We start from the raw sequence: 25,152 nt of genomic DNA, 5'->3' as shown, positions 1-25,152 counted from the left end.
TGGGGAAAAATTCATTTTAACATTGTTTTTTTTTTTTTTTTTTGTGATGACACTTTTTTGTCTTTTTCTTTGTATTTTCAAAAAACACATGCATACAGTAAAATTTGATTACGTCTTAAATATAAATACAACACAATGCGTACTTTATTTTAATTAAACATTGTTTCATCCGCAACCTGGGAAAGATGTGGCCTGAAGTCTATAACTGACATACATAACTAGAGTCTGGTAGGTAAGGTTTATTTTAGGCCGATCATTTTACACCGAAGTTCGAAAAACCTCAGCGATCTTTAAAATTTCAGAAAACTGTTGTTTTTTTGACAGACGTGACACTTCAGAGTTAATTACAAGGATATGCTAAAAAATTATGTTGTTTTAAAGGAGGAAGTTTTCTACGTGTTATGATTAGAAAAATTATGATAAGAAAAATATGGACTTATTTACAAAAGCTTTAGTTCCACTTTTGGGAAGCGGGAATTTTTCTCAAAGCACTTGCTCTATTTTTATCAAGCCACAAAGATACCAACCCTATTTCATTGACTATAATAATGGTCTAATACTGTAACAAGTTCCTACCAATATCGCGCCAAAAAAATAATGTAACTAGGTTTATACCTTCATACAAAAGCTTGGAATATATTTGCGCGCGATCTAACGTCGCAATGTGTACTGCCCTCAGCACTTTCACTTAACCTATACTTGTTTTTTTTTTTTTTGCATCAACAAAAGATCTTGAATCTTATTTTTTGTTTTGTTTGTTTTTAATATATGAAAATTCAACACACACACACACATTTTGCTGTAAGGCTTGACCATAAACTTGTTTCCAAGAATTCATTACGCATGCTTGACTGACTTGAAAAACATTTTATGTGTTGATTATCATAAAAAATGCAGTTTTACTGTCAGCCAACATTTTTCCCTTTGTTGTTGAACCAGTATATATGCGATGTGGTTGGTTGTTGTTACTGTGCACCTGAACGCAAGCAAGTGTCATTAATTTTATTTGGTTATGTAATTTTTTTTTTTTTTGTTTTGTTGTCTGTAATGTAATTTGTTAAATGTTCATATATGCAGTACCTACAATTTAAGTTGATTTATTTATTTAAGTCAAAACAAAGTGTGAAAAGTCCTTGGTGCTTTACCAACCGTCACGTCATATAGTTTGATTTATTTTTATAAAGTTTTCTTTCCATGGTTTGGATATCACAACGTGTGCGTGCATTTTGCAGAAATAAACACGTGCTTGAGAGTGAAAACAAGATCTTAAGTCTTTTTTATTTTTAAGTCTAATGCAATTTGACACATAAAATTGCATGGAATTTAATGGTTAAATGTCAAATTGAGATAATAAAGTAAATGACAGTTGACAGATGGTGACAGTATAGTGGATAGAAGTGATAGTGACAGTGAATGGCATATTTATTAATAAATATCTTGTTGTTTTTTTTTTTAATTTTTAAATCAATAAAAAGCAAGTTAGGTTGCTTTTACTATTTTCTTCTTTCAATACAGGGTGTTTCATTTGCAATATGTATTTATATTATAAATTATATTAATGTTTTTTTATGGGGCTTCTATTTAAATACTTAGGTACATAAATTGAAAAATTAAATGAAAACTCCTCTTTATTCCCACTGTTAATTGAGTTGTCTACTCTAATGCACTTTTTTAAATGTCAGATTCCTTAATTTGATCAATTTTAACTATTTTTAGCATATATCACAAATTTTAACCACTTAAACTGTAATAGTAAGTGCGCTTAACCAAATGTTGTAAAAAATAATTTTATTGAAGGCTTTCAAGTGGTTCCTTTAAAAATCATAATGTCATAATTTTAATGATCAAATAAAATTCAATAACACATTACAACAGCTCCCACCTATGACAAAGTCATTGTCAGGAACAGAAAAATCCAAAAAAATATAAAAAAAAAAATATAAAAAAACTGTTTTTTTTTTAATGAGTTGTTAAAAATTGAAAAGGTCAAAACACACACAAACACAGAGTCAAAGATTGCTAACATTTTAATTAAAAACAGATTTTACTCGTCTGCCATGTCGGTCGATTGCCGCGAGTTAAACTTCATACTTTTTTCTCGGTGCTATGGGGCGTATGAGTGTTTTTTTTTTGTGGATGTCTTTTCGTATTAATATTATTTTTCTCTAATTAGTTTCGCCATTAAACATGAACAAAGTACACGCATTTTCAGTTTTTTTTTTCATCTTTGACATATAAAACAAAACATTATAAATGTCACAGCTGCTGTGCTTTACTTTGACCATTAAAAAAAAAAAGTTCAAAATAAATATCGATTATCACAAAGCATCACTGCCGCCTGCCGCTACTCAGCTGGGGATGTGATACACGTATCTGGTGAGTTGGGAGTTGATATTTATGTCTACCATCACATAATTATTATCATCGTTACAAAAATAAATAATGTCAAACCTCAAGAGTCTTGATGATGTGATGGTGTGTTCTCTCGATTATATGATAAAGAGTAGGCGTCACCGCATCTTTAAAACAATAAAATATCTCGGATAGCCAAAATTTGATTTAAGGGACAAACGGAAACCAACGCCATCCTTATGTTTTTTAATAAATTTATGTCTAAACCAAAACAAAAGCTTCCATATTATTATTTCGATAGAAAAGTGTGGTAGGGGAATATATATTTAAAAGGCGTCACTAAAACCATTTTGTTGGAATCCTTGTCGGCCCAAATCGGAAACAATGGTTTGAGCAAATCCACTTGTAGCTTATGAGTACAATGATGATGGAAGTTGTGTTTTATTTTTTGTTTCCTAAAATTTTGATGATGATGGAGGAACACAAAGTGTTTAATAAAAAAAAACATGAGGTTTTCTGCATTCGACAGGCAAAAAAATAGAAAAAAAATGTTTAATATTCGATTCACACTTTTGATGACAGGTTCTTTTTAATGTTTTTGGGGGTTTTCAATTTGTGTTTTGTTTTATAAATAATGCAAATTTGAAAGATTAAAAAAAACACGAAATAGAAAAAAAAATACTATTAATTTTAATTTTAAGCAAGGCTAAAAAACAATTGAAAACAATTTCAAAACAAATAAAATGCACGACTGGGGTCGCACGTACTTGCTCTTATGCTTAAAGTTACTCTAATGTTAAAGCTTTTTATTCGAAAAAATTTAAAATTTGATATTTTTAAGAAATTAAAAATATATAATCTGTTTTTATAAATAATTAAATACCGTTTTAAATGATCTTTCACCAAAAACCAAGTATGCCAGTTTACTTCTTGTATAAAAAGGAATTTTTAGAAAAAAATTTTCGAAAATCGTTAGAGCCGTTTTTTAAAAAAATTATTTTTTGTATATAAAAATTTTGAAGAAATAATTTATTTACGCATAAAAACGAAATTTCAAAATTTTTCAAAAACCTGTTTTCAAAAAATTGATTTATCAAAAAAAAATTTTGAAATATTTTTTAAAAATCTAAAAATGATTTTTTTGAAAATTTTCTAAAATTTTAATATTATTTATACTTAAACGCTTTTGTTGAAATCGGGGTATTCTTGAACGAGATATTCATAAATAAAAAAAACCGTTCTATGACAGGTACCGGTTATAACGGTAAAAAAAATATTTTTTTTATTTCGAAAGTTGGCTCTTATGTGTAATACTACACTCAAAAATTTTAATCAAAATCGTTAGAGCCGTTTATGAAAAAAATTAACTTTTCTATTTCCGTTATATGACAGGTACCGTTAGTTTTGGTCCTAAAAAAAAAATTTCAATTTGTCCTCTAGGGAATCACCCAAAACTCTTAACTACCAAGTTTGAACAAAATCACTTCAATAGTTTAGGCTGTAGCTCGAGGTACATACAGACAGACAGACAGACAGACAGACAGACAGACAGAATTGCCGGACCCACTTTTTTGGCATTCTCCATCATCGTAATGTCATGTAAAATTGTTATCTCGAGTTCGATTTTTTTTACGAATCCTAAACTTGCCCTATAGTACCTATATCGCAAGTAAAAATATTGGCGAAATTTTTTATCAAACGAAATCTATTATTACGAGTTTACATCTTTTAAGAATGAACTTAAGGATCTGGACACGTGCAGGTCTTAGGTATTTTTGATATAAATTTGGTGAATTGTGCTGTACGTAGTTTCAAGATAATTTCTATAAAACCTTAAAAAAAACCCACAAATTTAACCTAGAAAAAGAGCATATTCATAAGTGTTTTTTGAAAAAAAAATTTAAACACGTTTTTTTTCTCTAATAGAGAATGCGGGACTTCCCTGAGGACAAACCTACTTGTACAAACAAACAAACAAACAAAATTGGCAAAGTCAATAAGTTTACATTTAATTTGTATTCAAGAGATAAGTAGGTTTTTCTAAGTAAATCCAGTTATGAATACCTATTTACTTTTTTTGTCAGTCTTATATTGACATGAACTTTTAAATGTGCAAAAAAAAAAAAAACGAAGGTGTTAATAGAGTTATCAGTTTGCAATATAATGTTTGTTCAATTGATTAGTGAGCTATGCACATAACATGTCATACTTAAATATGTCAAAAAAAAGTTATAACAAATAAATAGTTTTTTAGCATTGGAAGAACCTTAACTCGTCTCGCTTTCTTAGAAAAAAAAAAAAAAAAAACAAAACAACAATAGCAAAATAGTCATGATAATATGGGTGATTATAGAAATAGGTAGGTTAAAACAATATAAATATTTTTTTCCAACCGGCATAAATCAACAAGTGTCATTCAAAATTTGCTCATTGACATTATGGATAGATATAATGCTGGCTCAAAGCCAGTCAAAATAACACTAATTTACAAGCATTAATGTTGAATGGGAAAATTATTGAAATAACTAAATAGCACGTATGCAATAGTTAGGATAAACAAATTCATAGAAAATAAATACAAACACACCAAGATCAACTAGATCAAATAAAAGTTCATAAGCAACTTATTTTAAGCCCTTAAGGATAATAATGACCAAAAATTCGAAGGATACAAGTCTTAAGCTTAGAAAATGAAACAATATTTTTATTGGGCTTTGCGAGACTTCGCAGTTTAAGGCACTAAAGTTATCTGCAGGCACATGACATTAAAATATACAGCGGAAATTATATATCTTTTGCAAAAGATGAAATCACATTTAAGTATGAGAGACTCTATTTTAAGAAAAAAAAAATATTTCTCCTATGGATTATTTTAGTATTTTACCATTTCGTCTATTACGACGCATTTTTATTGACTTTTTTCTTCTTTATTTTCAAAGAGGATACAAAAAAAAAAAAAACAAAAATCTCCAGACACAAATTCATTTCACTGCTGGGTTATATCCCAATAAAGTCTCTATAAATGTATCTTTTTTTCCTCATTACATGGATCAAAAACAGTGTGCGTTCTTGTTATTAATTTCGAACATGAAAAAATAACATTAACGCGCGTGGGATACCATCAAAAACGAAACCACAACACACGAACCAGGATGATGATAGAGAAAAAAGAACCTTGAAGGATTTAATAACAATTCCGCACATTTTAGATTTTTCAACTAATCAAAACAAAAATATACTCTGCGATAAGAATTTTCGTAAATTTTATCAAGTATCTAAATCCTTACGCAATTATTAAGCTTTGGTTTTGAAGCCTTTTATTGAAAAGTTTCTCTATTGTTTCAAAACAATCATGCTACAAACGTGCTACAAAAGAAACCACACAGTGCTGATTTGTTAAAGAACACTTTAGAATAAGGAAGAGGCAAGAGATAGGACATAAAACAATATCCTGTGTTTGTTGTTCTTTATACAAAAAGTTGAGCAAAGTTTAGGTTCAAGTTTAAAGTGGATGATGGAAACAGCAAACTATTAACTTCTGGTTGAAGAAGTCTTAACAAAATCTTCTTGTTTTCAAAAAAAAAAAAAAAAATGTATTATGTTGGTTTTCTTATTTATGCGTAAAATCCTTTCCATTAAATATTGAATCAAATAATCATTTATTCGTCTGTTTTTGTCAGCAAAAAGCCTTAAATACTTTTATGATTTGAATAAAATTTCGGAAGAGAATATATTTTGATATTTAGGCTTTCCAAAAACAAACCAAAAAAAATGTCAAAAACGTGCGAAGCAACTTGGACATGGTTCTACTTTCACTAAGAAAAAAATTTCACAATCCTCACTTTGTCCCTGTGCGTACAAAAACTACGCAGTTCAAATTTTAGAATTTGAGTTTAGAATTCTTCGAAAACTTAAATAGTATTCAAAAAATAATTGACAACTTTCTGATAATGTATTTTTATTTTATTTTTATTGGAAGAAGATAGTTTCATAGAAATAAGTGCGTAACATAGGAAAACGTCAACAAATAGAAAGACATTTTTAAACACAATAATTAATATCAGCAACACGCGTCTTGTATTATAATTTCACGCATTTCATTGATGATTGGTTTATGTTTTCTTAGAATATAAACCTTGACTTGATAGCATTTGCTATAAAAAAGTAGAAGCTTTCTTAGAAGGTCGTTGTGAATTTATGATGTGGTTTTTTTGCAATTATTTTTATCAATGGAAGAGTAGTTTTTTTTTATGTTGAAGTCTAATTTGCATGAAGAATAAATTATTAAATTCTTAAGCAATATGTCGTACAATGTATGACTAGCCTTCAAACGAACCATGGAGTGTATACGCAGAAACGAATACTTTTAATACATTTTGTGGTGATTGGTGATTTTCCTATATAACTTTAGAAATAACAAACAACCTTCTTGTAGAAAAGAAGATGGAAAAACTTTGCTATCTTATGAGTAATTTCAGTACTTAATATAAAAAGTAAAATAATTTTGAAAGCAGGAAAAATGTTCAATGGGTGAAAATAAAAGAAATAATTATTTTATCAAGCATAAGTTTTTTTTGTTATCAAAATTGTAAAATTTGTATATTTGAATCATCAGGTTTCAAGGTTCCTTAAAAAATCCCACCCATATATTTTGAACTCAAATTCTTTCATAAATCAATAATTTTGCACATAGTAATAAACTGTCTGATGAATTAATCAATTTTTTCATTTGCGATTACTTTAAGGTATAATAAGTCTCAAAAGATATATCGCATTCCGGTCATTCATTCATTTTGTGATACAACAAAATTTGCAATTCATACTTGATTATTTGAAAGGAAGTTAGTAAATTATTTTACTATCATGTTTTCAAGTCTTGAGGGTAATAGAGTGTTTATTGATAAGTTTAAGAAATTCATCTTCAGAAGGTGAATTTGATTTGCAAAAGGTTGAATCTGATTTGAAAAAGGGTGAACTGAATGTAAAAACCCTATTTGATAGTGCTGACCTGAATCACGTAATTGTAACTTAAAGGGTTTTATTTTAAAAGCATTTTCTTGATTTCTGACTTTCTCGGGAACCACCACAAATCGATTTCAAGGGAAATTTTTTTGCAAAAACATTTTAGCTGCCTTAGTTTAAATATTTTTTAAAAAATAAAAAAAAGTAAAAAAATCAATTTTGGTTTTTAAAAAATATTTCAGAATTTTTTTTTTGAAAAGTCTATTTTTCCAAATAGCCCAATAATTTTAGGTTTTATCTGCTGAAAAATTCCTATTGGGCTGAATCAATAGACCAGTGCCGATGCCTTCAAAAACATTAAAAAGTACAAAAAAATCATAGTAGGATGAAACCCATTGGAAAAGGAGGGGAATATGATGAAAATTAAAGGAAAAATAAATTACGGGCGAGCCGAGTTCGGGAAGTGGGTGGGTTGAGTTCTTAGTGGTAAAAAATGGTATATCTCGATTTCCGGCAAAACTACAAATCCTATAGAAAAAAGTTGTATAGCAAAGTTGTAGGTAATAAAAAGATCTACAACTTTTGTATCAACGATTTTTTCACATAACCTCAAAATGTATATGTGAAAAATTCAAAAAACCGAGTTTTTGGTTTTTTATTTTTATCTTTTTCAAAAACAAAAATTTTTCTACGAAATTTGGTGAAAACTTACCTTATTATGTCCCAAATACACTGTAATTTATTTGATTCAAAATATTAATTTGTTCACCTTATTTTGACTTAATACCAAAAAAACACCCTAATTTTCAATCGAAAATTCACGTGTCAAAATATCAGATTTTTTCAAAAAGTCGGTGGGCATTTCGTTCGTTAAAATGTCTATTTTCTCATGGTGTAAAAAAAATTTTACATTAGTATACTATAGAACATGTTCTAGTAAAATTCAAAAAATGAAAAAAGCTTGAATTCGAAAAAAAATTTTTATCATTGTTTACAATTTTGGCCTATTTATTCAAATTTACACTTTAATTACTCAAAAAACGTAAGATTAATCAATTTTACATGAAATCTTACGTTTTTTGAGTAATTAAAGTGTAAATTTGAATAAATAGGCCAAAATTGTAAACAATGATACAAATTTTTTTTCGAATTCAAGCTTTTTTCATTTTTTGAATTTTACTAGAACATGTTCTATAGTATACTAATGTAAAATTTTTTTTACACCATGAGAAAATAGACATTTTAACGAACGAAATGCCCACCGACTTTTTGAAAAAAGCTGATATTTTGACACGTGAATTTTTGATTGAAAATTAGGGTGTTTTTTTGGTATTAAGTCAAAATAAGGTGAACAACTCAATATTTTAAATCAAATAAATTACAGTGTATTTGGGACATAATAAGGTAAGTTTTCACCAAATTTCGTAGAAAAATTTTTGTTTTTGAAAAAGATAAAAATATAAAACCAAAAACTCGGTTTTTTGAATTTTTCACCTAAATTTTGAGGTTATGTGAAAAAATTGTTGATACAAAAGTTGTAGATCTTTATATTACCTACAACTTTGCCATACAACTTTTTTCTATAGGATTTGTAGTTTTGATGGAAATCGAGATATACTATTTTTTACCATTAAAAATTCAACCCACCCACTTCCCGAACTCGGCTCGCCCGTAATTTATTTTTCCTTTAATTTTCATTATATTCACCTACTTTTCCAATGGGTTTCATTCTACTATGATTTTTTTTTGGTTTCAAAAATTATCGACCCTGGTCTACAAGGTTCTTTTAAAACTATTGCCTGTTTATAATGCATATTAACATATAACTAAACCCAAAAGTAAAAGCCCCCTGCGCATTTCCATAAAAATCGATATTTTTTCGAAAAAAGACCTCCTACTTTAACCTCAAATATCTCTGATATTTTGAAATGTGTAATTCTAAAAAAATACTTCAGTGAACTCTACTTACCTTGGCCCATAGCTGATAATTTTTAGTAATTTTTATTTTCACTTAATACGAAGAAAAAAATTATATCCATGATAAATCACTAAAACTGGATGAAATCAATGGTATCAAACTTTGTACTTTGATGCCTCACTTTTTCACCTGTTGTGCTTAATTCATGATATTAAGCTTAAAAACATATACTCATGAAATAAAACAAAAAAAAAACGTAAAAGTTATAATTTAAGAAATGGACTTTTGGGTATCCCTCCCATATAATAGGCCCCAGTGTGCGCCGGCACGATATCAATGTCGATTTTTCACATCTTCATTACAACGTCGTAACGAAGGTGTATACTAAAATTCAGCCCAGTAGGAATTTTTCCGCAGATTGGGGTTAAAAATGCCTAAAATTACTGGACTAAAAACGGATCCATGAATTTACTCGAAATTTTGTTTGAATATGTGTAGAAATAATTGCTTTAATATGGCATGTCAAATTTATTTTCGAAAAATGTTCATATTTTCAGCTATACATAAGGAAAGCAATCCGCTACATATTTTTACTTTCCAATTTCCTTCCACACATTAATTTAACTCTACCTTGAAAAAAGTTTCCATCTTAATATTGATGAGAGCAACAACAAAAAAAAGACATTAATTCAAACGTCTGCAAAGTTTACACCTTATAATAAATGGACTCATGTCAATATGCCTATATAAATTGTGGAAATGTACAAAGTCTCAAAGAAGTAATTCAAAACAAAAACTTATTGCCTAGAAATAAAAAAGATTTTAGGCGATAAAATGATTTATGAAAATCAAATAAAAACAAACTCGACAGACAATCCGTTCATCTTTATAGGTATTTTAGGTACCTATACTTCTGAAATTTACTATACTTTCTTCTATTTGAATTTTTATGATTATTTTATTGCAATAAATAATTTCGTATTGTCTGTTATAGCGATTAGTAATTATATTTTATATTGTTGTACTTTTTTATTTTTTTTTGTGTCATTTTGTGAATGGTACTTTGAACCTTGTTTTGGTATTATTTCAAGTGAAGTTTTAATCCACTTTATTTACTTAGAATTGATTCAAACATGTTGTCTTCATGAGTAATATCTTTCAGTTTTCTGACGGTACAAATTCCCAAACAAATTTTAGTAAACAAAAAAAAAGTAGGTAAATAATAAATAAAAAATTAAACAAAATAACATAACAATAATATAAAACGTGAACAATCAATGGAAAATTTTTAAAGAATTGTGTTGTTTCATTTCAAAGATGTTTCAATTCGTTAGAATTTTGCTACAACAAAATTAATTCCGTTTCAATATATATACATATTTTGTTTACTTCTTTAAAAATACAAAACTATAACGTTTTTGACATTTTATGTGATTTAAGAAATTTATGTTTAAACACGTTGATATATATTATAATCACGAGTTAATACAATTGGTTCCATTTTGCGTCATGAAACAAATCAATACCAAAAAATTTCCCTTAAAGAATACATCAATTCCTACAAAAAAAAAGTAATTTCCAGGAATCTGAATATAATTGGGGAAGTAACAACCCACGATTTATTGAGAAACCTATATTTCTTCGATATAATCATCATTCCATCGGTTATTGAACAGAAATTTCGATATCATTTTTCGTTATCTTGACGCACGTGAATTTCTCTTTGTGAAGGCAGGTATCTACAACATTTATCTGTGAGGTTTTTTTTTTTTTTTTCATTTTTTTTAAATTGAATTATTTACTTAAATGTTTCCCAAAAACAACCGATGCAAATTATGCATGAATTTTAGGGTAAATACACGGGTAAAATTTTTTTGTTTAATAATATTAAATAAAAGCAATTAAATAAATGTTTGCAGATCATGTTCACTCAAGGATTCACTTAGTTTTTAAATTGATCAAATTCATAACATCAACAATATTTACTAAATTTACAAACTTTAAAAAATAAAGAAAATTCACAAAAATTACGAAATCCACGAAAAGATTCTGAAGTTCGCAAAATTTCATAAAATTGCGCAAATAAAGGAAATAAGGAAATTTATGAAATTTGAAAAGTTCTTAAATCCACGAATTTTTCACAGCAGGTTAACGAAATTCAAAAAAAATAAGGAAAATCGCTAAACTCTCATGCAGTTCAAAAAATTTATTAAACTTATAAAATTCGCAAAATTGCCAAAGTTCAAAAAAGAATTAAACAAAAAATAATTTGATTTTCTTGTGATGTTCCCCAAATTTAAGTTCAAGTTCAAAAATTTTTCGAAACTACCGAAACTCGTAATATTCTCTCGAAATAAACGAATTTCATAAAAATTAAGATAAGTTTATTAAATCACAAAATATACAGAGTTCTCGAAAATAATGACATTTGCAAAATTTCCAAATGATTCGAAATTCCGCAAAAAAAAATTCGAAGTTCACGAAGCTTTCAAAATTCAAGGAAATACACAAAATACAGGATAGTTAGAAATTTTACTTTCGATATTTTCACAAAATTTTTAAAAATTCTCGAAATTCACGAAACTAATAAGATTTTATAAAAAAATACACAAAATTGATGAAATTTTCAAATATTACTATAACTTCGAAACTTACAAAATTACGGAACACCCAAAATGCAAGAAACTAATGAATTTGACGAAATTCTCGAAGTTAACCAAGTTTAACAAAAAATTCCCCGAAATACGCAACATTAACAGAAATTGTGGAATTCGACAAACTTTCTAAGTTTATAAAGTATTTGAAATTGTCGAAAAAAAATTTGAAGATTACGATGTTTTCGCAATTCTTCGAAATTTTGAAATGGATAAATATGGACTGATATTGAAGCCTGATATTTAGTCCTTCGATTTCAATTCTATCTTAAAAAAGAAACAAGAAGTAAAAAAACTTTTTCAATAAAAAAAAAAATAAACTCATTACATTTATGGAAGATTCTGAAGAACTTCCTGTACCTGAGATCACTTGAAGCAAATCACCTCAATTACAATTTGCTTACAACTGAGAGTCACAAAACCACCGAAAACAATAACAACAACAAACAAAACAAAGTACTCAATTAAGAGCTCATAAATTATTTTGATTATTTTTCTTCTCTCTCCAGAAAATATATCAACAAATTCATTGTATGGAAACGTCAATACCTGATAATTTTTGTAGGTAGGTACTAAAAATAAACCACTCTTGAGGAAAATTTTTGTAAAATCTTCATACTTTGTACAGGTTGTTGTTCCCCTTGTGGCATCCGTTTGAAGTGTAGGCGCTGATTTGATAATAAAACGAAAACAGATTCATGCCACTTCCTGATGTAAGTTATATTCATATCACCACTGACAACAACTGACATTAAATTAAAGCTGCACCACGCGTAGTGACTAATTTTTGCTAATCAAAAATGATTGTTTTACGAGCATAAAGTAAGGCCATGTCTATGCAATATGAAATGATACGACAATCATTTTGTTGCATTGTTGTCAGTACTCGTTAAAAGCGATGATGTTTGGCCCCTTTTTTATTTGCTTTGCAAAACTTATCAAATCCCCACTGGGGTGTTTGAATTTGAGCTATTTTTGAATAGAATCTAGGAGGGGTCAATGTGCCTGTCGGAAAACTATATCATTTGTGAAGGTAAACACGATGTAAAATTAATTGCGAAAAATAATATTTGAAAGCGAATTTGTCTGTCTGACTGATGTCTGTCACGTTTTTTTTTGTTACGGTTTAAGTTGTTAAGTATGCTGAATTGATTTTAATAATAAAAAAATTCGAGAATAGAAATAGACCAAAAAAAAGTGTCCAAATTTTTGTATCTTCGGGACATTGAAATACTTTCTGATTTCATTCAAAACTATTTCAATTTTAAAAGTATTTTTCTCTTTCCAGAACAATGAAAAGCTTCCTGGAAGTCACTTCAGCAGAAGTTGAACAAAACTTTACTTAAGCTACTGTCATTTACCTAGATCAAGTTTTAATTATAAATTTTAGAGAATTTAAATTTAAACCTAAACTAATTCAAAATATCTAAGAAAAAAATCATCACAATTGTTTTGTTTTTCTTGAAAGAAAACAAAAAAAAAAAAACAAACATCATTTCCGCAAAGCACTTCAGTTTTTTTTTTCAATGATCAACATCCCACTAGACAAGAGAGTTTTGAATTTTCTATGAGATACTATGTAGATTAGGTATTATACCTTCTCTCGTATAATAATAATTATAAATTCCATTAAATGACGTACTCCTATGGAAATGGAAACATGGGAACGCATTTTTTCAAAACACTTCACAATGTTGTGTATACATGGAAATGAATGGATGGTTTGATGATTTTGTTTATCAATTTTTCTTTCCGCATGCAAGATGGATTGATACTAATTGATTGACCCCTCCACTCTAATGTTGATTTATTCAAGAGATTCATTTTGAAGAATGCTATTTATCAAATTGCGCTAGACAGCTGTATTTGCTCATAATTTTTATTTTCTATAAAAAAAAAAAATGTTTAAGAATTTTATCTTAATTGAAGGAAGAATATGATTTTAGACAAAGAAAATAATTTGCATTTTTAATCTTAAATGTTTTGGGGATAACTTACAAAAATGTTATTAATTTGGTGTTAACATTAAGTTAGCTTAGAATTTTATTAGTTGGAGTACTTTCACCCTTATTTCTAAGTGCTATGGAATCCAATGCATTGATTTTTTCATTAATTGCCAGACTGCAAGAGCATCATACAATTGGGACAGCCGAGACTTTGGTCCGCAAATATCTGCCACAGAATGTAAAAAAAAAAATATTTGGATGCAAATAACTCAGTAATCAGGCCACCAAGAAACTTTTGGTTTTCAGTCATGAATAGAGGATAAATAACCCTTTCTTTTGATATCTCACTCGATGGATTTGGAGGAAATTTAAAAAATTTGAATTTTTTTTGGCTAGGGGTTAACCTTGATTTTTTTTCAAAAATTTGAAAAAAAAAAATTTGTAATTTTTTCACCGGAATGCATAGGGCTGTTCACTGTGAACTCATATCTGTAAACCAAAACTTTTTTTGAGACTTAAGTCAAAAGATAAAAAAGTAAGTAAGATAAAAAATGTTTGGATGCAAATAACTCAGAAACCAAACCTCCAAGAAACTTATGGTTTCCAGTTATGAATAGAGATAAAAGAGACCTTTCCTTTGATATCTCATTCGATCAACTAGGAAGAAATTTTTTAAAATGCATTTTTTGTTCTGCAAGTAGTTGTTAACCTTGATTTTTTTTCTCGAATATCCAAAAAAAAAAATGAAATGGTTTCCTCAGAAACCAAAGCTAGATTTACAACTAGAATTTTTTCATCACAAGTCACAACACAATGTGAATTATATCTTGGGGTAAAAATGGGTATCAATTTTCATTGAAGAAATAGCTCCTTTTTCTATGAAGAGAAGAATACGCATTTTGCCTTTATATCAAAAAAATGAATAACCTGTTAGATACAATCTTGCAATTTTCTGTTTTATAAATTCAAGCGTATTTTCTTAAGTTTTTTGTTTACGTCACTTGTATTATTATAATTGACATTTATAAAGTATCATTGGTTATTAGACATTTATTAACTTAAACAAGTTGGCATTTGAAGTTCATGAAATTAATTCGAATTGATTGATATTGGACAGACTCTCCATTTGAGATTTATTAAAACTACACTCCAATAGAAATCTTAAAACTCGTTTTATAAAAAAAAATTATGAATAAGAAAAAAATAATTATAGTGTCTAGTGTCTACATAGTTCTTGAGACACACAACCCACAGATTATCTAAGGAGTATAATTACCAATTCAAAGATCCAAACAAATCAGACTATATTATGATCAAGTCACTTTGTGGAACGAGTTTTTTTTTTATGACTAATTTTGATAATTTTTATTGGAATTTTTGAATACAACAAAAATAAACTTAATTAGCTTGATTTCATTCATAAATTTATAAACTTTCTGTCGCTGATCTGAATCAGTTTTTTTTTATATATAATTTATTCATTGTAGTGAAACGATCGTTTTTTGATCATCAAAATAGCAATAAAATTAATAAAAAAATAACAAAAACAAACAACATTACTCATTTTAATAAGCTTTTATGAATATTTTATGGCCATATTTGCGGTTTATTTTATAGCCATAACTTATATTTTTGAAACATAATTAGAATTACTGTGAAGTGACCACAAAATGGGTAATTCATTCAAATGGACTATAAATAAATTTTTTTTACCAAATTTAGAATATTACAGATAACATAATTTTCTAAAAGTTTAAGGATTAGGCTCTTTTCTGTTTTTGTTAGGAGCTCAAAATTTCAAATATTCAAATATGTATAAAGAACTATATTTACTTTAAATATTTTTAATAACATCCTACTGCTATATTTTATATTAATATGTTATTGTTCTCTTCTTTTTTTTTCAGTGCAAGAAGCGACAGTTTTGCCGGATCCAATCCCAATGGTAAGAAAAAAGAACCACTAGTATCTGTCCATATACTTCTATAACCAAAGAAAAAAGATCTTCAAAGTCAATTTAAATAAAATTAATTGCAACTATTTTACTAATTTATAATTATTTTATGTTAATAAAAATTATGAATGTTTTTTAGTTAGATTAGTTTTTCTGTTCTTTTGCAGCTACAAAATGCAAGCAAAAAGTTAGGTACTATTGAGTTCAAGGACTTTTTTTATGGATTCATGTTTGGTAGAATTTATGCTTACACTGAATTCGATTTAATTCCCATATGCATTTCTTAACGATTAGTCACACTGGTTAGTTTAAATACAAAAATCAGAAATATTGACTGGATTAAAAGTACTTTCATTGTAAAAGTAAATGAATATGTATTTTCATTTTATAAGAAATTTAAAAAAATTGGGTTTTATTGACAATTAACTTCTCTTATAGTGATTTTACATGCAAATAAAATGCGTTATTTGTAAGAACAAAACCAATTAAGTAAAGACAGTTTTAAAATTAAAAAAAAATTTTTTTTTAATATTTTTGTATTAAAAAAAAAAGGTTTCAATTTTTTTTTTTTTTTTGAAAAATCAATTTTTCGAAAAGAGACTCATGTAGTTTTTAGGAAATTTGTTTTTATATATAATTTGATATTTCCTGTTTAGTGGTATACCTAAATTTTGTTTGCAATAAAAATAAATTGCATACTTACTTAGTCTTATTTTATTAAATTCCAAAGTTTAAAATTATCTGTCATTAATTATAAATATTAAATAAAGCAAAATTATTTTCATGAACTTTAAAATTTATTGTAGCAGTTTAAATTTTTTTAATAAAATACTTCGACAAAACGTACAGAAAATGTATGAAATAAAGTTTTTAAAGTGACTAAAAAGGCCCGATTGAACATTAATATTATTTTTTATTTGATTCACCATTTTGCTACAAATTAATTAATATTTCGAAATTTTAATCTAACTCAGTTTGTAAAAAGAAACACCCTGAAAAAAGTTTCAATTCAATTTTTCAAAAACGGGTCTGTGATTTTTTTTTTGACATTTTATTTATCTTTATTTGAATTATCCAATATTTTGAAAATTTTTTTTTCAAAAAATATCTAGATCTTTTTAAAACTTTTCCAAAGACTTTGATTTTTTTTTAAGATTTCGTCTTTGTAGATGAAATCTATAGATATTACTCAAGCCAATTTTTTAAAGTCTTGAAAACTCATTGCAATCCAAACAAGAATTTGATTTTGTACTATAGTATTTTAAAATTTAACACCTGTTTCAGAAAACGCAAATCGATGAAATCAAAGTTAAAAAGTATATCAGCTTTGCACATTGAATATACAATACATTGTACTTGTAGACTACCTCCAACCACTCATAGACTGACTACATGCAGTCTGAATGCCAAAAACATAATTTTCAAAAACACTATATTCTATTCCACGTGAATTCATATTTATTTATTTTATAGATCTCAGAGTAGGTACTTTTTTTTTTTCATTTTTCACATATAAAAATAAACGAAAATGTGATTGAATCACGTTTGATGACGTGTTGTATAGATAGATGTACATTACAACACAAGCAATAACAACTTTTTGGTTTCTAAAAATATCATCCTTCGTTGATATTATATACACAAATCTACGAGTAAGTATCGTTACGAGTACATATAGTCAAAAACAATTGTGCACAAGTTTTGAATTTCAAGGGAATTGGGTCAGCAAGAAAAAGGAATTTGCATAAATTTATTATGGAAAACGTGTGCCATGACAAAATCAGATATAAGATTGATGATGTAGACAATATTTTTAAAGGAGTATTTATTTTTTTTTTTTTTGTGGATATGAATGAAAATTGAGATTTTTGTTGTGTTGAGCTCAATTATTACATTTATGTCCTTTTTTAATTGCTTTTTTACCTTATAAAATTTTTTATTTTTAAAACTTTAAATATGTTATAAATATTTAAGGTAACAATCTAAAAACCTTGTCAGTTCCTTCAGGGCTTCTAAACCTTTTAAGCTCTGTACCAACTGTCAACAGTTTAAAATTTTCTGAGGCAGTAAATTAAATTTTGCAACCAAATTAGGAACAAATCTGTCGTTCAGCAAAAAAAAAAAAAAAAAAAACAAAATTTCATTGAGTTATTTCTTGTTTACTCGTAACATCAATCATTTAAGTCTTAAAAAAACAAACGCACAGATTTTCACAATTTTAATTGTTTGTTTTTACATTTTTTTTTTGTTGGTCTGGTCTATAGACAACGACGGCAACAGACGACGACACAGTCTGTCATATATCAAAAAAGATGAAGGATTTCAAAAGAACTTGACAGTATCACGTACTTTTTTTTTTTTGCAAAAAAAAAAAGTTAAAACTATTTGCGTGAAACAGAAACACTGAGATTACAGCCTTATGACAGGATGATGATAGTAGCAAACGGCATATATGTTGACTTTTGTATCTATAAATCAATCTCTGTTGATGTGTATATTTCTTACCAACAGAAAATTATGTACTTTCTGTAGACCTTTTGGTTAAAATAATTCTTTTTTAACGTTTTAATCAAGAGGAATTTATCAATTATATCAGTCTTGGTTACATTTTTTTTAATGGAATTAAAAAATATTTATATTACCTTGGAATGATATGTTAGAGAGTGAGAGAGAGAGAGAGTGAGGGAGTATCAGAATAAGATATAATATTCATTGTAAAATGTTATCTTTTATATAGAATTTTAAAGAATTTTAACTGAGATCAGTTGATAATAAAAGCTTTAAGTTTTATCATGTAATTTTGGTCTTGATTCATGTCTGTCACATCATCGGTCAGAGTATAAGATTTTTTTTTTTAATTAAAAGTGAATTTTGTTAAATTTAAAAAAAAGTGTTATTTCGAAATTTTATGGGAAAAAAATGGTTTGAGTTTTAAGGAAAATCAAACTTCAATATTTATTTTCCACAATTTATATTCTTGCTGGTAAGTGGAATTTAAATTATTTTAAATTTAATAAAATATCAGATGATTTAAAATCATAATTAAATGAGGATAAAAATGTTTCGGTAAATTTTTAAGCTCAAATGGAATCATCAGACAAAATATTTCTGACGGCATCTTTGTTTTGATATTGTTATTATAATATTTACAGTGGTGGCAAAATAATTAGAAACGTTCTCCTTTGTATACAAAATGTTATTTTTTCTTACTATAAATAAAAAATATTTAACAAATTTTTAGCAAACACAAGTGATGATATATAATCCTTGTAACATTTTGGAAAAATAATTTTAGAATTTATCCAACAAAAAGAATAATGTTGCAAAAAATCTTAATATAGTCCAATTTTGTGTGGAAATATAATTAGAAACACTGAGGAAAAATTATTAAGAAATTTCCTGTTTTTGATTTTTAGCATTTACATTTGCAAAACTTGGTGAATTAATTAAACATACAATTAATAAAAAGGACTATCACCAACTAATTTCTATAAGTTGGTTTATGTGGTTGCAGTCCTCGAAAAATGCCACATGTTCCGAAAAAAAAAAAAAATAAAACGTTCTTAACAATTCCTGACAGACCTTATATTTGAGAAAAAGGAGGTGCAATAAAGAGGAGATCCTTACATTTTGAAAAGAAAGCGTGTTTCTAATTATTTTTCCACCACTGTATAAGCCGAAATTTTTTATGTGAATAATTTACGAAATTGATCACATTTTCGAAAAAAAACCGCTAAAAAATTTTGAAAAAAAAAATGGTAGGAAATTAAAAAATAATACATAATTTTTTTTCAAAAAAAAAAAAAAAAAAAAAAATTAAAGCTTTTTTGAAACATAAAAATGTACATTTTTACTATTTCTTTTTAAAATCAATTTTTTTTGTGGAAGATAAAAATAATAACCAAAAAAATTAATTTTCGCATTTTCTCAATAGTTTTAAAATAATATGGAAAGAAAATAAATTAATGCTGTAGATCTTTTAGTTATCTACAAGTTTTATTATAAATATACTAGTTTTCGATAAGAAGTCTACTTTTTTCAAAAATTGTTAAGAACCGGCATTATTTTATGATTTGAAAACAGTTTTTAAGGTTACCTAATCGAAATCCTCAAAACAAGTTATTAGGACTTTTCACGAGTCGATTTTTGCCGTGCGGCGAAGCTTTTCGACTCGTGTGAACGTAAGTTCCTAGTCGACCGAAATATCGTGCGGCTAAAATCGACTCGTGAAAAGTCAGTCGGCATTAGCTTTTTTTGGCAAAAGCACTTCAAACTATTTTTTTGTTATCGGCCACAATCCCCATGACTCATGTAAAGTAATGTATTAATATTTAGTCCATGGTCAAGTTGTTGTTCAAAAAACTATGAAAATAACATGCAATGTCATTGCGTGTAAAACGATGTTACATTTCTTAATTTGTTGTTAGGCCTTTTCGTCAACATCTTCTACTCCAAAATAAATTGGGGTAACATTTTCAATTTCTAGCATTTGTTCATTTTTGCTTTGTAACTTTCTGCAAAACCAATGTTAATACTTTTGCGTCATAAGTACTCTAAAAGTAATCCATTCCGCCCCTACTTTAAAATGCATAATCTTTAAACCAATCCCATATCTCCATCAGAAACCTTTTGCTATATCTAATACCAAATCCTATAACTACGCAGGCACAGAGACATATGTTATTCAGTATTCATTAGTCATCTTATTCAGACATCTAGGCGACACATTTACACCTCTGCATGATACAAAATTGCAATATTTTCCAGACATTGGAACTTGCTTTTAGGTCTCGTCGGTCGTCTCCACTCGTCACACAAAACGGATGGTCATATTTACCTTCTAACAAAACAAAAAAAAGACTAAAATAAAAGAGGTTTCCTATAGGAGAATGAGATGCGTGACTAAGGAGGAAAATGCCTCCTACTTAAATATAGAAAACTCTTCGGACATTCACTCTTTGACTAAGGTAGGTACTATATAGCAATAAATATACTCTCAACTCATACCGATGACGACCAACGGATATTGTGCTTGTTTCTTTGTAATGAGTAGGCTTTATGCATTGAAGTCTGTGCACATTTCAACCCTTGAAATGTGTATATATAGATTTTCAGTTATGTGCATGTGCAACTTCAATATGTATGAAAATAACGTACTGTTTAGTTCCTATAAATTGAGGTGGGTGCCTTGAAAGAATAAAACGCCCTAGCTTTAAGATAGGGTAGGGCTAGAAGGTAGCCTATAAAAAAAAATACCCTCTACAAGTCAATTATGTTGCTTGTTTTTAAATATGCAATTTTAATTCACTGTGAATGAATCACATGTGGAGTTATACTCAGCATGTGAAACAATTAGTTTTTTTTTTTTTAAGCTTTTTTGTACAGGGTGCACACGTGTCTTGTGTTTTGAACTTGAAAGACTGTTCCTATAAAGCAATTAAAATCAGTATTTCGTATGAAACAAATCAAGAAAACAAGAAAAAAAAAGAAAACAAAATTAGGTCCCTCAAATCTATGAGAATCAACAAGAACGAACTATTCGGTTTTATATTTCTTTGTTATTTGACGTGTTTCAGGATTTTGTTATGGGTTTTTTGTTTCGAATTTTCGATTCTGAAATTAAAAATTTTGAAATTTTGACAAATAAAATGGTTATTTAAGTGCATACTGTCATGATCGTCATAAACTGTGTATTGATTTTTAATTGTTTTATTTATTAATTTCTTTAAGGAACACCCAGTTTAACTGGACTTATAGAAAACCAAGTAAAAACGTTTTTGTAAATTAAAAAAAAAAATAAAGAAAAACAAAACTAAAAGACACCCAATACGCCTACAACAGACAGTCGACGCCGCCGCCGTGTCGGTCGACGAGCCGCCACCACCAAGTCGGTCGATGGTTGATGACTATACGACTTTACGTTGAAGAACAAAAAACCAGATTGACCTGATTCAACATAGTTTCCATTGAACTCAACTCAAGAAGTTTTGCACAACGCCTGGTTGTGGTTTTAAACCGACAAAAAAAAAAAAACCAACTCATTGACCAAAGAACTGAAGAAAAGTAAAAGAAAAAAAACTGCGTGAGCTCAGGTTAACTTTTTGCATTATCTCTTGTTTTATTAAGAATTTTTTTTTTCAATTTTACCCAAAGGCGAAAATTGGATGTTAATTTTGATTATAATGGAGGAGAGCCGCTCACTAATTTTTTGATGTTTAATTTCTTTACCGTAAGATTGAGATATTTGATGCAAGACATTTTGAAACCACAAATTTTTCTTCGTTTTTTATTTCTTTTGGCTTCTTTGATATTATACTTTGAAAACTGAGGAGATAATTGAGATGAGTGAGTAATGCGAATCAGTGAAATGTCTGGTGGTTTAAAGAGCTTACTTTGATGCAATCAAGAAGGAAAATATAAAACGATGTCTGGGTATATTAAAATTAAGGTTGAAACCGTTAAAATTTAGATGCAATAGTTTTTTTCTTAACATTAATCTGTATTCAGCGATACCTAAAACAATAACATGACTTGACACTGTTGACTATTATCATTTCTTATCTCGTTTAAAAAAGTTTGAGTCCTAAACGAAAGGTTAACTTCATTGCCAAACACGTAAATAAAATTTCAACTGACACAAAATTAAAATAGTCAGAAAATTGTATAATTTTATTATTTGTTAAGCAAACAAAAATTTCCTTTAAAACAAAAAATTAAAAAAAAAAAAATGTTGCACATACGCTACAGTGACTAGAGCTCTTGATACCCGGATACCCGAGTACTCGCCCGAGTACCCGAGTTTTCGGGTATTACTCGAGTACCCGGGTACCCGGGTAGTTCGGGTACCCGGGTACCCGGTTGTTTAGTTACCCGAATACCCGGGTACCCGGGTACTCGGGTATCAAAAGAAAAAAAAGGATTTGTTAGGAAAATTGTTAATACTGAGCATTTTAAACGGTAAATAACACACCATAGGTATAAGATTGAAGGCAAAAATTAAACTTAAAACAGTTCTCCAGTCAAAGCGAAGAATCGTCGTCAAAAAGAGTTTTTAATTGGTTTACTAGCAAAAATCAAAAGACGCAACATCCGCATCGTCTCCATTCCTCTGGGTGGCCGAACTATGCCCACCGGAGAAGGGTCCTTGCCGTGTGCAAAGATAACTTTCATTTTGTTTATTTTTATTTTTATAGATTTCCATAAAAATTTTCCAAAATATTAAATAAAAAAAAAAGCGGAGAAAATGAGGTTTGAAAAAAGCTCTCATAGAAAAAAATAATCAAAAATTTGTTTGACATGGTTGTATTGAAATGTTAATATTTCGAGATATACGCAATGCATTTTCCAGATCAAAGTCTTAAATGGATCCTGATAAGATTGTTGAACAAATATATATAAAAAATTACCACAGTTTTTTCGAAAACTTAGAAATAAAAATAAAAAAGTTTCCACTTTTGATTTTTTCAAAATCGAAAAAAAATCAATGTGGCTACCTTCAAACGCTTATACCACAAGAACGACGCAACTAATGTTAATGGTTTATGGGCTTAAAATGTAGCTAAGAATATTCCAATGATTTTTGGTTTTTTGTAAAAAAAAAAATTTTTTAATCCAACATGGATGCCATGGCCATACAAATGGTTTTTGTTTTCTTGTGAAAATTTTTTTTGTATCTAACATGGATTAACATCCTTCCCACTTCGGAGTTAAATAAAAAAAAAACAACAGCAACTTTTTTGACAGACAGCTGCCAAAGTGTATGTACAGTGGTGCCAAATGTTTGCATGGATTTCAAAAATCCCGATGTCGTTTTTTTGCACAAAATCTATATAGATAAACAAAAAAACACACCTAGTGTTAGTGTTTATTGTCTTAAATTGTAGCTTAGAATATACCAATCATTTTTGGTTTTTGGTAAAAAAAAAAAATTTTCCACCCATCATAGATCCCATGGCCCTAATACTCTTAAATCAAACACTTCCAAATAAAACAAACAAATGGCTTTATTGTACCCGGGTACCCGGGTACTCGGGTATTATAATACATGAAACTACCGGGTACCCGAACTACCCGGGTACCCGAATACCCGGGTACCCGGGTACTCGAGTAATACCCGAAAACTCGGGTACCCGGGTACCCGGGTATTTGTGAGGACGGGTATTACCCGGTCGAAATCAAGAGCTCTAACAGTGACCCGTAACTTTTGTAATTGATAAAAAACATGTCCATTGTAGAACGTCTAAAATATTTCTCAATATAAAAAGATGTCAAAACTTCGACTTTCAAATTCTCTCCAGACTTCGTCAGAGCTATTTATGTCAAAGCCTACCGATCTTACTTATAAAGAAGATTACGTTGGCATATTTTTGTACCTAAGCCTTTTCCCATTAATTTTGTAATTGCTACGAAAAATAATTCCTTCTTGTTCCCAAAACCCACATTCAGTTCATTAAAATCCAAACCATTAACACAACTCTCAATGAGGGAATAAGAATTTAAGTCCACTTTTCTTCAAATTGCTGTATACCGACCGACATATAATTCCCTTAAGTCCTTCCGCATCATAAGTATTTTATACCTTTTGTCAAAACAAATCTGCAATGCGAGTTTTATTTAAGTGTTATTTTATGTTGTACCTATTGTTGAACACTTAGCACCCACAATTAGGAAATTTGTTTTCTTTAAAAACTCAAAAAAAACAAACAAAAGTTTTTGTTATTCTTCAACATAAATATCCTTAAAAGGAGCTCACAATTATATAAGTACTGCAAAAAACATTTTCCTTTCTTTTCAACTCAAATTTGTTTTTTTTTTCTATTTTACCTTGTTTTTAATTCTAAAAACAGAATTTTCTATTTTTAGTTCATTTGACAGAATAATAATTATACAAAGCTCTAGCCACTGCAATGTTCTATTTTTTTTTTCTACTTTTGTTTTGTTTACAGAACTAGGCTGCGCGGTAGTCATTGACCCCAAACACGAATAGCAGAAAACTTCCTGAGTGTATTATATGTCCTTTTTTTCATATAGCAAAAAACCACCAGTGCCAGGACGATATAGCTTTTCCCACTAGACAAACGATTGATGCATTGAAACATGTACACTGCGAGTCAGTTGATTGAGGACAGATTTCATTAAATTTTTTTCTCAACGAAATATTTTTTTCTTTTGTTTTTTGAGAAAGTTACCACAAAGGAAGGTTTTTGACTAAAGTTCGAAAAGCTCCTAAAAAATTTATTTTTTTTAAATTTTTGTTACAACCTAATTATTTATTTTATTTTAAATGAATCATTTTTAACAAAAAGTTACTTAAGAAAAATTTTCACACTCGTCTCTGTTTTCGAGTTATATCGACAATAAAGTGCA

At 28.3% G+C, this 25,152-nt stretch overlaps 1 protein-coding gene and 1 long non-coding RNA gene across 4 annotated transcripts in view; one reads left to right on the top strand and one right to left on the bottom strand.

The window, feature by feature from the left end:
- The window catches only part of LOC129920090 (uncharacterized), an 83,916-nt gene that overhangs the window by 11,810 nt on the left and 46,954 nt on the right, over positions 1–25,152 (bottom strand). The window lies entirely within an intron of this gene.
- Positions 1–25,152, top strand: part of LOC129920088 (G protein-activated inward rectifier potassium channel 3) — a 96,375-nt gene that overhangs the window by 31,975 nt on the left and 39,248 nt on the right. For 2 of the 3 annotated variants that reach the window (XM_056001257.1, XM_056001259.1), the window contains exon 2: positions 15,740–15,777. The gene's annotated coding sequence lies outside the window, so the exon portion shown is untranslated. Of the gene's footprint in view, positions 1–15,739; positions 15,778–18,746; positions 18,770–25,152 lie in introns of those variants that run through there. The other variant, XM_056001258.1, reaches the window with a different exon arrangement.

The sequence above is a fragment of the Episyrphus balteatus genome, chromosome 4 (genome assembly GCF_945859705.1).
Source record: "Episyrphus balteatus chromosome 4, idEpiBalt1.1, whole genome shotgun sequence".
NCBI classification, from domain to species: Eukaryota; Metazoa; Arthropoda; class Insecta; order Diptera; family Syrphidae; genus Episyrphus; species Episyrphus balteatus.
The sequence above is the reverse complement of the archived record's forward strand: the minus strand, read 5'-3'. Positions and strand labels throughout refer to the sequence as shown.